At 46.5% G+C, this 15,528-nt stretch overlaps 1 protein-coding gene across 45 annotated transcripts in view; it reads right to left on the bottom strand.

Moving 5' to 3' along the window:
• EPB41L3 (erythrocyte membrane protein band 4.1 like 3) overlaps positions 1-15,528 on the bottom strand; it is a 474,479-nt gene that overhangs the window by 325,058 nt on the left and 133,893 nt on the right. For 26 of the 45 annotated variants that reach the window (XM_069731086.1, XM_069731096.1, XM_069731097.1 and 23 more), the window contains exon 1: positions 1,646-1,793. The exons of 15 other annotated variants lie outside the window; for them this stretch is intronic. The gene's annotated coding sequence lies outside the window, so the exon portion shown is untranslated. Of the gene's footprint in view, positions 1-1,645; positions 1,805-15,528 lie in introns of those variants that run through there. 4 more of the 45 variants (XM_069731090.1, XM_069731113.1, XM_069731126.1 and 1 more) reach the window with 2 other exon arrangements.

The raw sequence follows: 15,528 nt of genomic DNA, 5'->3' as shown, positions 1-15,528 counted from the left end.
AAACATTTCTAGATAGGTCAGAATAGCATATGACTTTGGAGACACACTGACTGCAATTTCAGCATTTTATTCACTCATGCAGAAAAGATATCATCTGCTGTATAAAGCACTTCCCATTATGGGACCGCTCATATTCACTCAATTAGTGATGTGAAATCATACAGAAGATCCAGACAGTCCCTGGCTGCCCCACCCTGAGCTCCCAGTGCCATAATGATGTCACACTACATGGTCAAGCATCGCCCGCACTCCTAGCGGTACAGCAGCAGTGCACCCTGCCTGCGGACATTTCACAAACGCCAGCACTGTTCCCGTTATAGAATTAGCAGATGAGAAAATCAGACACAATAATGGACACAATATTGGGATACTGTACATAGGGTGCGGCAGCTAGACAATCCAAAACTGCAGCTAGAATAACAATTCACGGCTCAGAGGGGCAAAAGTTTGGGATAAGTGACACAAAAAGCCATTTAATACGCAGGAAAACAAAATATATATAAAAAAAAGTATTAATTACACACACAAAATACTATATTATTTGCCAAGAAAAATTATTTAGATTTTAGAGTCCTCAGTGGTTGATACCTCTTATACTTTCCTGTATATTGTTTGCCATCATTGCGGATGTCATGTACACACTCACTCATACAAATTATAATATATATATATTGCATGCGGTGTATGTATTATTTGCAAAGCTCAAAATAAAAATTGCAGTCACTGCGCTATTATGGCTGCATTGCCCTTGGACTGGTCATACCTTACCTACCTTAAATGAATAAGAACCTTTAACCCCTTAAGACCTAACAGCGGTGCACATTGAAGCACGCAGAAGTGAAGGAGTTAAGGTGGGCTAGGATCTCAGGAGTCCATAGGAGCTGGGGAGGGGCTGCAAAGATCAACATGCATGAGGGTTTTGCTTCAAGGATCTGCACAGGCCAATTATGTCAAATCATGCCACAGGGCAACACCAGGGAGCAGTGCCCAGTTCTGTAAACTAGCAGAGCATCACAACAGACAAGAAGATATTCTGTAAGAAAAGGGATGCAGAACTGCTGGCGGCATATAGGACGCAGCCCCTAACAATAGAATGTAAAGTGGTCCAGGCCCGGGCCCCCACTGAATGTATGGGCACATATACACTGTATACACTGTATATACACACAGTCCTCTCCCCTGGAAAGTTGAACTCTTGACTCGGGCTCCAGATCACACTCCCCATTGCTCTGAGTCCATAATGAGAGCCATATGTCCTGGCAGACACCGGGGACCCTAGTGCACGAGCTGCCTGGCACTGCAGAGGTGCACAGCTCTACTAGTCACCACACCCACCGCATTGCAGGCGGCAGGATGGAGCCCGGTGCCCGGCACGGTACCGGGGCCGCCCCATGATGGGATTATTCTCCTGCAGCCAGAAGGTAACCGGATAACGGCAGAGCTGGAAAGTGAGAGCGGCATATGTGAGGCGGCACTGCCCCGCCAGACCCCGTGCCCCTCTCCCTCACCTCACGTTACCCTGCAAGCTGCAGCAAGTCAAAAAAAATGGAGTCTCAGGAAAAGCCGACATGCACGGTCCTCGGCTGCGGCAGCGCGGGCACCGGACGGGAAGCTGGCATATGGGTGCAGCAGGCACAGCACGTACCTCGGTTTCAGCACCACCGCTGCCCGGGGAGCTCGCTGGGATCGGGTGAGCACAGTGTGCAGCCACGCGTCAGCTGCCCGGCCCAGTACACTGCACAGCTGCAGCAGCGGCGGAGCCCCCTCAGCACACTGCGCGCCCCCTCTACTGCACGCCTCAGCCAATGGGAGCCGGCACCGTGCAGCCAGCCCCGCCCACAGGACGGGAAGACCACCAATCACCGCAATGACAAGGAGCCAGGACAGAGACGAGGTGTCTGCACAGATGACTGGCATTCAGCTATGGGGCAGCGCAGCACCGGGACAGCTGGCAGACAATGCGCCGGCGGGGTCAGCGACCACCAGACTGCTGCACCGATCACAGCATCCTCTGCAGAGAGGAGGGCGAGCTGCATGGACCCAGGGCCACTAACTGGACCACCAGGGCCACTAACTGGACCACCAGAGCCAGTACCTGTACCACCAGAGCCAGTAACTGGACCACCAGGGCCACTAACTGGACCACCAGGGCCACTAACTGGACCACCAGGGCCACTAACTGGACCACCAGGGCCACTAACTGGACCACCAGGGCCACTAACTGGACCACCAGGGCCACTAACTGGACCACCAGGGCCACTAACTGGACCACCAGGGCCACTAACTGGACCACCAGACTGCTGCACCGATCACAGCATCCTCTGCAGAGAGGAGGACGAGCTGCATGGACCCAGGGCCACTAACTGGACCACCAGGGCCACCAACTGGACCACCAGGGCCACTAACTGGACCACCAGAGCCATTAACTGTACCACCAGAGCCAGAAATTATACCACCAGGGCCACTAACTGGACCACCAGGGCCACTAACTGGACCACCAGAGCCACTAACTGTACCACCAGGGCCACTAACTGTACCACCAGAGCCAGTAACTGTACCACCAGAGCCACTAACTGGACCACCAGGGCCACTAACTGGACCACCAGGGCCACTAACTGGACCACCAGGGCCACTAACTGGACCACCAGGGCCACTAACTGGACCACCAGGGCCACTAACTGGACCACCAGGGCCACTAACTGGACCACCAGGGCCACTAACTGGACCACCAGACTGCTGCACCGATCACAGCATCCTCTGCAGAGAGGAGGACAAGCTGCATGGACCCAGGGCCACCAACTGGACCACCAGGGCCACCAACTGGACCACCAGGGCCACCAACTGGACCACCAGGGCCACCAAAGCCAGAAATTATACCACCAGGGCCACTAACTGGACCACCAGGGCCACTAACTGGACCACCAGGGCCACTAACTGGACCACCAGGGCCACTAACTGGACCACCAGGGCCACTAACTGGACCACCAGGGCCACTAACTGGACCACCAGAGCCAGTAACTGTACCACCAGGGCCACTAACTGGACCACCAGGGCCACTAACTGGACCACCAGGGCCACTAACTGGACCACCAGGGCCACTAACTGGACCACCAGGGCCACTAACTGGACCACCAGGGCCACTAACTGGACCACCAGACTGCTGCACCGATCACAGCATCCTCTGCAGAGAGGAGGACAAGCTGCATGGACCCAGGGCCACCAACTGGACCACCAGGGCCACCAACTGGACCACCAGAGCCAGAAATTATACCACCAGGGCCACTAACTGGACCACCAGGGCCACTAACTGGACCACCAGGGCCACTAACTGGACCACCAGGGCCACTAACTGGACCACCAGGGCCACTAACTGGACCACCAGGGCCACTAACTGGACCACCAGAACCAGTAACTGTACCACCAGGGCTAGTAACTGTACCACCAGGGCCACTAACTGTACCACCAGGGCTAGTAACTGTACCACCAGGACTAGTAACTGTACCACCAGGGCCACTAACTGTACCACCAGGGCTAGTAACTGTACCACCAGGGCTAGTAACTGTACCACCAGGGCCACTAACTACCACCAGGACTAGTAACTGTACTATCAGACTGCTGCACCAACCACAGCATCCTCTGCATCGAGCAGGGCGAGCTGCATGGCACCAGGCCAATGATGGTACCACCCGGGCCAGTGACTGTACTACCAGGACCAGTGACGGTTCCACAAGGGTATTGAAGCCTCCCCAGCCGCTTTCACCTCATAGAACGTTTAGTAGCCATGCCGTTCTTTACTACCCATGGTCTGTTCTTCTACAGCTCACTAAGTTCATGTTCACACTTACCCAATTTCCATTTTTCACAAGGAAAATCCACAACTGAATACAATTGCAGCAATTTACACAAATTTCACTCACGCTGCAGAAAAATGACCAACACATTTTCTATATCAGCAGCACGGTGGCTCAGTGGTTAGCACTGCAGCCGTACAACATCTGTAAGGAGTTTGTTCTCCTCGTGTTTGGATGAATTCCTCAGGCACTCTGGATTCCTTCCACACCCAAAGACATACTGATAGGGAATCTAGATTGTGAGCCCCAGTGGGGACAGTGAGAATGACTGTAAAGCGCTGTGGAGTTAATGGCCCAATAGAAGTAACATAAAAAATACATTTGCTATGGATTGTCCAGGTGGAATTGAAAATGGAAGACAACAAAATCCACCTGTGGATCACAGCTGAATCTGCAGCACCAGTCCAGCAGGATTTTTGTTATTTCAGCACTGGAGCGGTGCCGCTAATCCAAGTGCCCTGACCCTAATATGCTTACTAGCCAATGTCTTCAGTTCTTCCTGGCACCGCGCCGGTCCTGATCCACCATCCTGTGACTAACTTCTGACTGGCCGGAAGTCACAGGTAACGGTAACAAGCTCTCTATGCAAATCTATGAGGCGCTTGTCCTGGCTCTTGTTGAATACAATGAGTTGTGATTCCCAGGTCGCCCAACAAACTCTGTAACGGTCCAGCATGTCACAAACGACCGGAGCAGCGGCGAAAAGAGCTGTATACAGCGGCCGGTGAGTATAGTACTAGGTGCAGGGAACTTAGATTAGTGGCACCACTCCAGTGATAAAATGAAAAAAAAACAAACGCTACAGTGGTGCTCTGATATAGAAAAATGTGAGTATAACTTATTTCCCTCCCTTGGTGCCACTAGCCTGTGCCCCTTGGGACTCTGTATCTCGGCCTCCAATATGGACTTGTGCTGTAGACACAGGAGTGCCGCAGCGATCGTATGTGTTGGCAAGCCATCCTGGAGGCCAGAGTACAGAATCCTGGGGATTAGCCTGATGTCATCATGTGTGAGGCTGTGACACCTGTTACAGCTAGGGGCGCTGTTTGTGCTCCCAAGAATGCACACGGAGGCGTCTAAAGGCCATAGGTGTGCATGGCAGTCGCAGGTGTAGCTGTGATTGCAATGTGTGGCAGTGACTCATGTCACAGGTAGGGGTGTTCTCCCCAGGTTGTGCATGCAGACTGATGAAGTCCATGGGTGTGCATGGGAGTCACGGATTTCCGATCCGGGTTTTCCATGTGGCTGAAGGCCACAGGTTTGTGTGTGTTAGAAGCCCTGTAGTAAGAGGTATGGGTGTGTGAGGTGCAACCTCAGTGTCAGTCTGGTGTGTGCTGGTGTGCAGAGCAGAGGCCTGCAGAGCGCTGGCTCAGTGCATGGAGGCACAGGCCATCAGAGCCTGCAGCATATACAGCGATGCAAGCAGTCCAGGGTTCCTGTCTTGGATGTGGACAGTCCTGTGCCCAAAGAAGACGGATGTGGACAGTCCTGTGCCTGAAAGAGGACTAGCATGTGTAACAATTGCAAACAGGTGGATATGGTGCCCGGCTGCTATCTGGAGGATATCCTGGGCTGTGTACAGCTGCGTGAGTAAAGAGACTGTGATACAGCGATGCAGGGCACCCATGGGAACTAGTCGGAGGGGGCTGGCGTGTGTAGTGTTTGCAACATATGAGGCTGTGTATATGGAGACTGTAATATGGCGTGCGGTCGCCCAGGGAAACTGGACAAGGGACGTCTGGCCTGTTTAGGGACAGTAAATCTAAAGCCATATGATATGTATTGCTATGAACTGGTGTGAACTAAATACTGATAATATACACTGAAGTTATATGCATTTGTGTGAATTGGACTTTAATGCTGTGAGGAAACACATTAAAAGACTTTTGTGTTGGAACTTTGTGGGTCACTGCCTCTTCACTGTGTACGATGCTACTACAATCTTACACATAGAAGAGACGTTTTGTCAGGAATCTATTGAACTTGGTGACGCACAGGTAGTGTAAGGAAACTCCATTGTGGACATATATACATACGTACGGCCACCTCCATGGCTGCTGTCGCTCTACAGTAGCAGGATACCGCGCCCCGCAATTGCACTATGCAATTCGGGTTGTGCACTCCTCCTGGTTCACTGTAACTGAGTGACGCACTAATCTAATAGTGGACGCGGGTACACTGTTGGTCATGTTGGCAGCTGCTACATCTGTATCAATACGTGCAGTGAAATCTCTCCAGGAAGACCACACCCTTATCCATACTGGATGCATGGTGATCGTATTCTTTGAGAAGACCACCACTCTCAGGGACCACTTTTCAATGCCATACTGGGTGGTAGTCGCAAGGAAGTTTCATTACATAATGTTAAATCATTTACTGTAATGAAACAATCACTCCTGCTTCTTAGAAAATGGCAGCACAGACATGATATACATGGGCCCATTGTGTACTGAGCATGTGCACAATACTCACCCACCCCCTTCCACTATGGAGCAGTGTTCATTCACAAGCACAGGAGTCACAATGAATGCAAATGTGGTGTTCAAAGCAAACATGTCAAGGGTACTAATGATCAGTTCTATGGAGGACAGTGATCGCACACTCCACAAATATAATCTACTGACATTTACCATTATTGCCAGGATTTCCCCATTAATGGATTTCTCAATATTCAATGCTATAGTTATTGACTTACACATGAACACTATATGGGAAAAGTATTGGAAAACATCTCTTAATCATTGAGTTCCGGCTTTTCATTCAGTCCTATTGTCTATAAATTCCAGCCATAGTAACGCAGTCTGCTTGTACTAACATTCGTGAAAGAATGGGTCTCACTGAATTGCAGTGTTGTACTTAACTAGGACGTCACCGATGCAACGAGTAAGTTTGCCAAATTTGTTCCCTAATATTCCACGATCCACTGTGAGTGATAATATTGTAAAGTTGAAGATTAGAAGGCACAGAAACTCAGCTAGGAAGTGAAAGATCATGGGAATCGCTGAGTACTAAGGGGCAGCGTACATAAAAGTCGCCATTGCTCTACAGATTCAACAGCGTTCTAAACCTAATCCGGTATGAACATCAGCAGAGACTGTGTGCTCAAGAGCTTTGTGGCATGGGTTTTCTCAGCCGAGCAGATGCATACAAACCTCACATCACCAAGCACAATTCATCAGATGGAGTAGTGTAAAGCACACTGCCACTGGACTGTGGAGCGACAAATCACACTTCTATATTTGACAGTCTGATGGATGAGTGGGGGGTTGGGATCTGCCAGGATGACTGTATTGTGCCAACTGTAAAGTGGAGGAGGGATAATGCTATGGGGTTATTTTTTAGGGGTCGCCCTAGGCCAATCTTAATGCTTCAGCATACCAAGACCCTCTCATCCAACATCAGTTTCTGACTGCACAAATGCTGTTCTGGATGAATAGATAAAAATTCCCATACACCTATTCTGCAAATTTGTAGAAAACATTCCCAGAAGAGTGAAGGAGAGTGCCTGAGGAAAGAGTAGGTTCTAGTCCAAAACGCGTTGCAATAAATTGGACATTTTTTATATTAACCTTTGTCAGCGGCAGTGCCCGGGATCTACCACACTGCACCTTCCATTTGGTGTGAATACAGCTGCCATGATTGGATTATACATCGCTCTTTACCTAGTTGTGCCACCTAGGGGTGCAGTTGGCCCACTCTGTCTTGTAAACTGTGGTGTCTGTTCACATGGGATGCATCTTAATAGCGCTGGGCAGCTTGCCAGATCTAATAGAAGCGCGTCACTAATAGGCTGTTAACCTGGATGCTGTGCATTCCCATTGTTTGAACAGCGCCACATACAAGTCTCTAATGTGCAGTCATATGCCAAGCATCCACCCCTTCCATTAATTTGGTAGGTTGTGAGTGGCTGCCTCATCGTTATTTCTGCACCTGTGTTGCTGCCATCTTAACCACATGGGTCCACTGCATCCTGATAGTGCATTTGTTTGGAGGCCCAGGCAGGTAAGCATCTCCTGCCCTTTTTGCTATTTTTCTAGTTGTGCCACGCACAACCGTGAGCGACCAACCCTCCTACTCACTCTTAGTTGTTGCCCACCGTGTTACACAGGGCGCACCTCCAGGTTTTTTATCTCTCCAGGCTTCCCAGAATAGTGGACGCTTCTGTAGCTCGAATAGATAACAATTCTCCATTAATGCCAACTGATTTAGAATCTGATGTCCGAAAAGCGCGTAAAGTTGGAATGTGTCCCAACACCTTTGTGCGCATAGAGTAGTGCCTGTGTCCATGCTGCTATACATACAATCTTCATCAGTATGTAACATAACTGAAGGACGTAGATCTGGAGATTTATACTGACGGAATATAAGCTGAACTGGATGGACAAATGTCTTTTTTTTCAGCCTTGCTAACTATGTTATTACACTCCCTGACAGAAGTTATGTCGCTTATCCATGTTATGCAAATAGAAGCTTATAACCGGACGTTAAATTTATCCATTGGTTGTATAAATTATTCTTTTGAAAGCTGAAACCCTCCAAAATGTGGTTTAGGTTAAGAAAATAAATTGGCATCAGTGCTAAAATATTGATCAGTTAATGGACACAGAATGGTCAGATTTTGGCAAGACAAAAGTTGTCGCCCACCGAAAGTAATGTGATATTCAAAAAAACAATTAACCTAAAATACAAATATATGTTGCATAACATTGGTGCATGAAGTTGTGGTGCTATTAGAGTCATATTCAATATTTTGTGTGACTTCTATGAGCTTGTACTGCATCCATGTGGTTCAACAATGACTCATACAATTTATTAATGAAGTCATCAGGAATAGTAAAGAATGCAGTCTTACATGCCTCCCAGAGTTCATCTAGATTCTTTGGTTTTTGTATTCCAAGCTTCCTCTTTCATCCTACCCCAAACATGCTCAATGATGTTCATGTCTGGTGACTGGGCTGGTCAGTCCTTGAGCACCTTGATCTACTTTGCCTGGAGGAACTTTGCTGTAGAGATGGATATATGAGATGGAGCACCATCCTGCTGCAGAATTTGACCACTTTTATGATTTGGAATAGAAGAGGTAGCTAATACTTATTGATATTTTAGGCTATTGATATTGCCTTCCACCTTGCAAATGTTTTATACACCCCCATACTGAATGTAACCCCAGACCATGATCTTTCCACCACCCAATGTAACTGTTTTCTGGGTGTATTTTGGATCCATATGGGCTCCAGTAGGTCTCCTGCAGTATTTACAGCTGCTGTGGTGTAATTCTTCTGAAGATTCATCAGAGAAATCCACCTTCTGACACTTTTCCAGCGTCCATCTGTTTAGCAGGCTGTGGGACTTTGCAAATTCCAGTTTTTTTTTAATTTGCCTTTTGTTTAGTGCTGGCTTCTGGGCACGGATTCGACCATGGAGGCCACTTCGAGATAGAATCCTACAAAGTGTTCTAGTTAACAGAGTGACTTGAGGTGACCAGGCCTGTTGGAGCTCTGCTGCAGTGGAAGAGGGGCTTGCTTTGGATTTTCTAACCAACAAACCTTCCTCCTGAGCAGTTGTCTTGTGGGGTCTGCCGAACCTGGGCTTGTCAAACACCTCCAGAATCTTCAAATCTTTTTTTTTTAATTCTTTGTACTTGATGCTGAGACACATTAAAGATGCCAGTCACCTCTGCAGTGGATCTGGTCTTCAGCCTCTTGATAATCCAGGCTTTGGTCGCAGGGTGGATTTTTGGCATGTCGTCAGAGCTCAAGTTGCAATTCAAGTGAAGGTCTGGGGTGCTGGGTTTCCTTTTATACACACACTAATTAACTGATCATTTACTGAGCACAGGTGAGAATGTAAACTAGGATTGGGTGCATTTTATGACCAGGTGACAAAACGTTTGTCTTGCCAAAATCTGACCCATCTGTGTCCATTAACTGATCAACATTTCTGCATTGATGCCAATTTATTTTCTTAACCTAAACCACATTTCGGAGGGTTTCAGTTTTCAAAAGAATAATTTATACAAACAATGGATGAATTTAACGTCAGGTTATAAGCTTTTATTTACATACATGGATAAGCAACATAACTCTAGTTTGTGCCAATTCATAAAGGACATTAATTTTCCCTAGTAAATTCACACATCTAACATATGAAAAGTAAGTTGGGGAGTCTGTTGGTGGTTTTACCCGTATACATTATTACCCATCTTTACTGTTGGATTTTAATGTATGTGACAAAGTGAATACATTGGCAGCCATGATTCCAGCCATTTCCATGTTAACAAACTCTGAAAAGTAAGTTAGATTGGTAACAAATGTAAAACATGTCTATCACATAATGCTGAATAAACGTCCATTTTTCTTTGCATGATATTATCTTTCTATTGCTGGTATCATTTTCTCTATAAAGGTTTTTCTTTTTCTGGTAATTGTAAGTGACCTTACTTAGATTACTTTAGCAGCCCCAGTAAAATGTCAGCTGGAACTTTACGCGATGGAGATAAATGAGATATTTAGCAGTCGGATAGCTTCAGAAATAGAATGCCAATACTTTTATTATGCGTAGTAGACATTTATTTAGGCATTATACAAAGATGAGGGCATGAAGCCCACCCAGGACTAGCCCCCTAACCTGTACACCTTTTTTCTGACCAGGTATGCGGGAAATTGTAGTTATGTAACAGCCTGAGAACTTAAGGTTAGAGACAGTTACCTTTAAGGGGTTGTCCACTACGCAGACTTTTTAACCCCTTTCTGACATCGGACGTACTATCCCGTCCATGTGGGGTGGGCCCCTATGACCATGGATGGGATAGTACGTCCAGCGCGATCGGCGGCGCTCACGGGGGGAGCGCCGCCGATCGCGGACGGGTGTCAGCTGCCTATCGCAGCTGACATCCGGCACTATGTGCCAGGAGCGGTCAAGGACCGCCCCCGGCACATTAACCCCTGGCACACCGCGATCAAAGATGATCGCGATGTGCCAGCGGTGCAGGGAAGCACCGCGCAGGGAGGGGGCTCCCTGCGGGCTTCCCTGAGCCCCCCGCAGCAACGCGATGTGATCGCGTTGCTGCGAGGGTCTTACCTCCCTCCCTCCCTGCTCGAGCCCCGGATCCAAGATGGCCGCGGATCCGGGTCCTGCAGGGAGGGAGGTGGCTTCACAGAGCCTGCTCAGAGCAGGCACTGTGAAGCAGCCTGCACTGCCGAAACGGCCCGACCTATAAAACTGGCCCATTAGTTAACCCCTTCAGTAAACACCGTAAGAAAAAAAAAAAAAAAAAACGAGGCAAAAAACAACGCTTTATTATCATACCGCCGAACAAAAAGTGGAATAACACGCGATCAAAAAGACAGATATAAATAACCATGGTACCGCTGAAAACGTCATCTTGTCCCGCAAAAAACGAGCCGCCATACAGCATCATCAGCAAAAAAATAAAAAAGTTATAGTCCTGAGAATAAAGCGATGCCAAAATAATTATTTTTTCTATAAAATAGTTTTTATCGTATAAAAAGCGCCAAAACATAAAAAAATGATATAAATGAGGTGTCGCTGTAATCGTACTGACCCGAAGAATAAAACTGCTTTATCAATTTTACCAAACGCGGAACAGTATAAACGCCTCCCCCAAAAGAAATTCATGAATAGCTGGTTTTTGGTCATTCTGCCTCACAAAAACCGGAATAAAAAGCGATCCAAAAATGTCACGTGCCCGAAAATGTTACCAATAAAAACGTCAACTCGTCCCGCAAAAAACAAGACCTCACATGACTCTGTGGACCAAAATATAGAAAAATTATAGCTCTCAAAATGTGGTAACGCAAAAAATATTTTTTGCAATAAAAAGCGTCTTTCAGTGTGTGACGGCTGCCAATCATAAAAATCCGCTAAAAAACCCGCTATAAAAGTAAATCAAACCCCCCTTCATCACCCCCTTAGTTAGGGAAAAATTAAAAAAATGTATTTGTTTCCATTTTCCCATTAGGGCTAGGGTTAGAGTCAGGGCTAGGGTTAGGGCTAGGGTTAGGGCTAGGGTTAGGGCTAGGGCTAGGGCTTCAGTTTGGGTTGGGGCTAAAGTTACAGTTAGGGTTTAGATTACATTTACGGTTGGGAATAGGGTTGGGATTAGGGTTAGGGGTGTGTTTGGATTAGGGTTTCAGTTATAATTGGAGGGTTTCCACTGTTTAGGCACATCAGGGGCTCTCCAAACGCGACATGGCGTCCAATCTCAATTCCAGCCAATTCTGCGTTGAAAAAGTAAAACAGTGCTTCTTCCCTTCCGAGCTCTCCCGTGTGCCCAAACAGGGGTTTACCCCAACATATGGGGTATCAGCGTACTCAGGACAAATAGGACAACAACTTTTGGGGTCCAATTTCTCCTGTTACCCTTGGGAAAATACAAAACTCGGGGCTAAAACATATTTTTTGTGGGAAAAAAAAAGATTTTTTATTTTCACGGCTCTGCGTTACAAACTGTAGTGAAACACTTGGGGGTTCAAAGTTCTCACAACACATCTAGATTAGTTCCCTGGGGGGTCTAGTTTCCAATATGGGGTCACTTGTGGGGGGTTTCTACTGTTTAGGTACATTAGGGGTTCTGCAAACGCAATGTGACGTCTGCAGACCATTCCATCTAAGTCCTCATTCCAAATGGCGCTCCTTCCCTTCCGAGCTCTGCCATGCGCTCAAACGGTGGTTTCCCCCAACATACGGGGTATCAGCGTACTCAGGACAAATTGGACAACAACTTTTGGGGTCGAATTTCTCCTCTTACCCTCGGGAAAATACAAAACTGGGGGCTAAAAAATAATTTTGGGGGGAAAGATTTTTTTTTTTAATTTTCACGTCTCTGCGTTACAAACTGTAGTGAAACACTTGGGGGTTCAAAGCTATCACAACACATCTAGACGAGTTCCTTAGGGGGTCTAGTTTCCAAAATGGTGTCACTTGTGGGAGGTTTCTACTGTTTAAGTACTTTAGGGGCTCTGCAAATGCAATGTGACACCTGCAGACCATTCCATCTAAGTCCTCATTCCAAATGGAGCTCCTTCCCTTCCGAGCCCTCCCATGCACCCAAACAGTGGTTCCCCCCCACATATGGGGTATCAGCGCACTCAGGACAAATTAGACAACAAATTGTGGGGTCGAATTTCTCCTGTTACCCTCGGGAAAATACAAAACTGGGGGCTAAAAAAATAATTTGTGTGGGAAAAAATTTTTGTTTTATTTTTACGGCTTTCCATTATAAACTTCTGTGAAGCCCTTGGTGGGTCAAAGCGCTCAGCACACATCTAGATAAGTTCCTAAGGGGTCTACTTTCCAAAATGGTGTCACTTGTGGGGGGTTTCTACTGTTTAGGTACATTAGGGGCTCTGCAAACGCAATGTGACACCTGCAGACCATTCCATCTAAGTCTGCATTCAAATGGCACTCCTTCCCTTCTGAGCCCTCCCATGTGCCCAAACAGTGGTTCCCCCCACATATGGTGTATCATCGCACTCAGGACAAATTGGGCAACAAATTTTGGGGTCCAATTTCTCCTGTTACCCTCAGGAAAATACAAAACTGGGGGCTAAAAAAATAATTTTTGTGGGAAAAAAATTTTGTTTTATTTTTACGGCTCTGCATTATAAACTTCTGTGAAGCACTTGGTGGGTTAAAATGCTCACCACACCTCTAGATAAGTTCCTTAGGGGGTCTACTTTCCAAAATGGTGTCACTTGTGGGGGGTTTCAATGTTTAGGCACATCAGTGGCTCTTCAAACGCAACATGGCGTCCCATCTCAATTCCTGTCAATTTTGCATTGAAAAGTCAAATGGCACTCCTTCGCTTCCGAGCTCTGCCATGCGCCCAAACAGTGGTTTACCCCCACATGTGGGGTATTGGCATACTCAGGTACTCAGGACAAATTGTACAACAATGTTTAGGGTCCATTTTCTCCTGTTACCCTTGGTAAAATAAAACAAATTGGAGCTGAATTAAATTTTTTGTGAAAAAAAGTTAAATGTTCATTTTTATTTAAACATTCAAAAAATTCCTGTGAAGCACCAGAAGGGTTAATAAACTTCTTGAATATGGTTTTGAGCACCTTGAGGGGTGTAGTTTTTAGAATGGTGTCACACTTGGGTATTTTCTATCATATAGACCCCTCAAAATGACTTCAAATGAGATGTGGTCCCTAAAATAAAATGGTGTTGTAGAAATGAGAAATTGCTGGTCAACTTTTAACCCTTATAACTCCCTAACAAAAAAAAATTTGGGTTCCAAAATTGTGCTGATGCAAAGTAGACATGTGGTAAATGTTACTTATTAAGTATTTTGTGTGACATATCTCTGATTTAATTGCATAAAAATTAAAAGTTGGAAAATTGCTAAATTTTCATAATTTTCGCCAAATTTCCGTTTTTTTTCACAAATAAACGCAGGTACTATCAAAGAATTTTTACCATTGTCATGAAGTACAATATGTCATGAGAAAACAATGTCAGAATCACCAGGATCCATTGAAGCGTTCCAGAGTTATAACCTCATAAAGGGACAGTGGTCAGAATTGTAAAAATTGGCCCGGTCATTAACGTGCAAACCACCCTTGGGGGTAAAGGGGTTAAATACCACAATCCGACGAAATAAAAAATAACAGATACCTCCAACTCTGGCACCACTAAAAGCGATGTTGACGCTGGGACTTCCAGGACTCATGACTTAATGCAACATGTGGACTGCAGCCAATCAGCGGCTTCTAATCGCCCACACGTCATTGGATGTCTAAGGTTCATCTGAAGGACGTGTGATTGAACACACAGCGCTGACATCTCTGGAATAGTGATGATCGAAGTCAGAATCTGTTGTCTTTATTTTATTTGACGGAATATATTATTTAAAGTGAACCTATCAGCAGGATTTTGCTAAGTATACTACAGGCATTGTCAGGTTGGCAGTGTTATACTGATTAAAATGATACCTGTGGTGAAGAAATCAGTCTTGTGATTCTTGTGTAATCAGTGTTAGAAGTTTTCACCGAATGTTATGCCCGTGCTCCGAGACAGGATTGTCTGATCTTCCTGCTCTAAGCCAGAGAAACCAAGGAAAGATGTGTCCACAGGCCGCCCAAAAGTACAAAGAGTCTGTCTCTATGATGAGGAACATGCTCTATGACTAAGGACGTAGTTCACGCCAGAAACGCATCAGAGTGGTTTCGTATCACTATTCACATATGGGCTTTTAACCCCTTAATCCCATATGACGTACTATCCCGTCGAGGTGACCTGGGACTTAATTCCCAGTGGCGGGATAGTACGTCATATGCAATCAGCCACGCTCAAGGGGGGAGCACGGCCGATCACGGCTGGGTGTCAGCTGACTATCGCAGCTGACATCCGGCACTGTGCCAGGAGCGGTCACAGACCGCTCCTTGCACATTAACCCCCGGAACACTGCGATCAAACATGATCGCAGCGTTCCGGGGGCATAGGGAAGCATCACGCAGGGAGGGGGCTCCATGCGGGCTTCCCTGAGACCCTCAGCAAAAAAATAAAGTTATAGTCCTCAGAATAAAGCGATGCAAAAATAATTATATTTATAGTTTAGCGTATAAAAGCGCCAAATCAAAAAAAAATGATATAAATGAGGTATCGCTGTAATCGTACAAACCCGAAGAATAAAACTGCTTTATCAATTTTA

The sequence above is a fragment of the Ranitomeya imitator genome, chromosome 6 (genome assembly GCF_032444005.1).
Source record: "Ranitomeya imitator isolate aRanImi1 chromosome 6, aRanImi1.pri, whole genome shotgun sequence".
NCBI classification, from domain to species: domain Eukaryota; kingdom Metazoa; phylum Chordata; class Amphibia; order Anura; family Dendrobatidae; genus Ranitomeya; species Ranitomeya imitator.
This window is presented reverse-complemented; position numbering and strand designations above follow the sequence as displayed.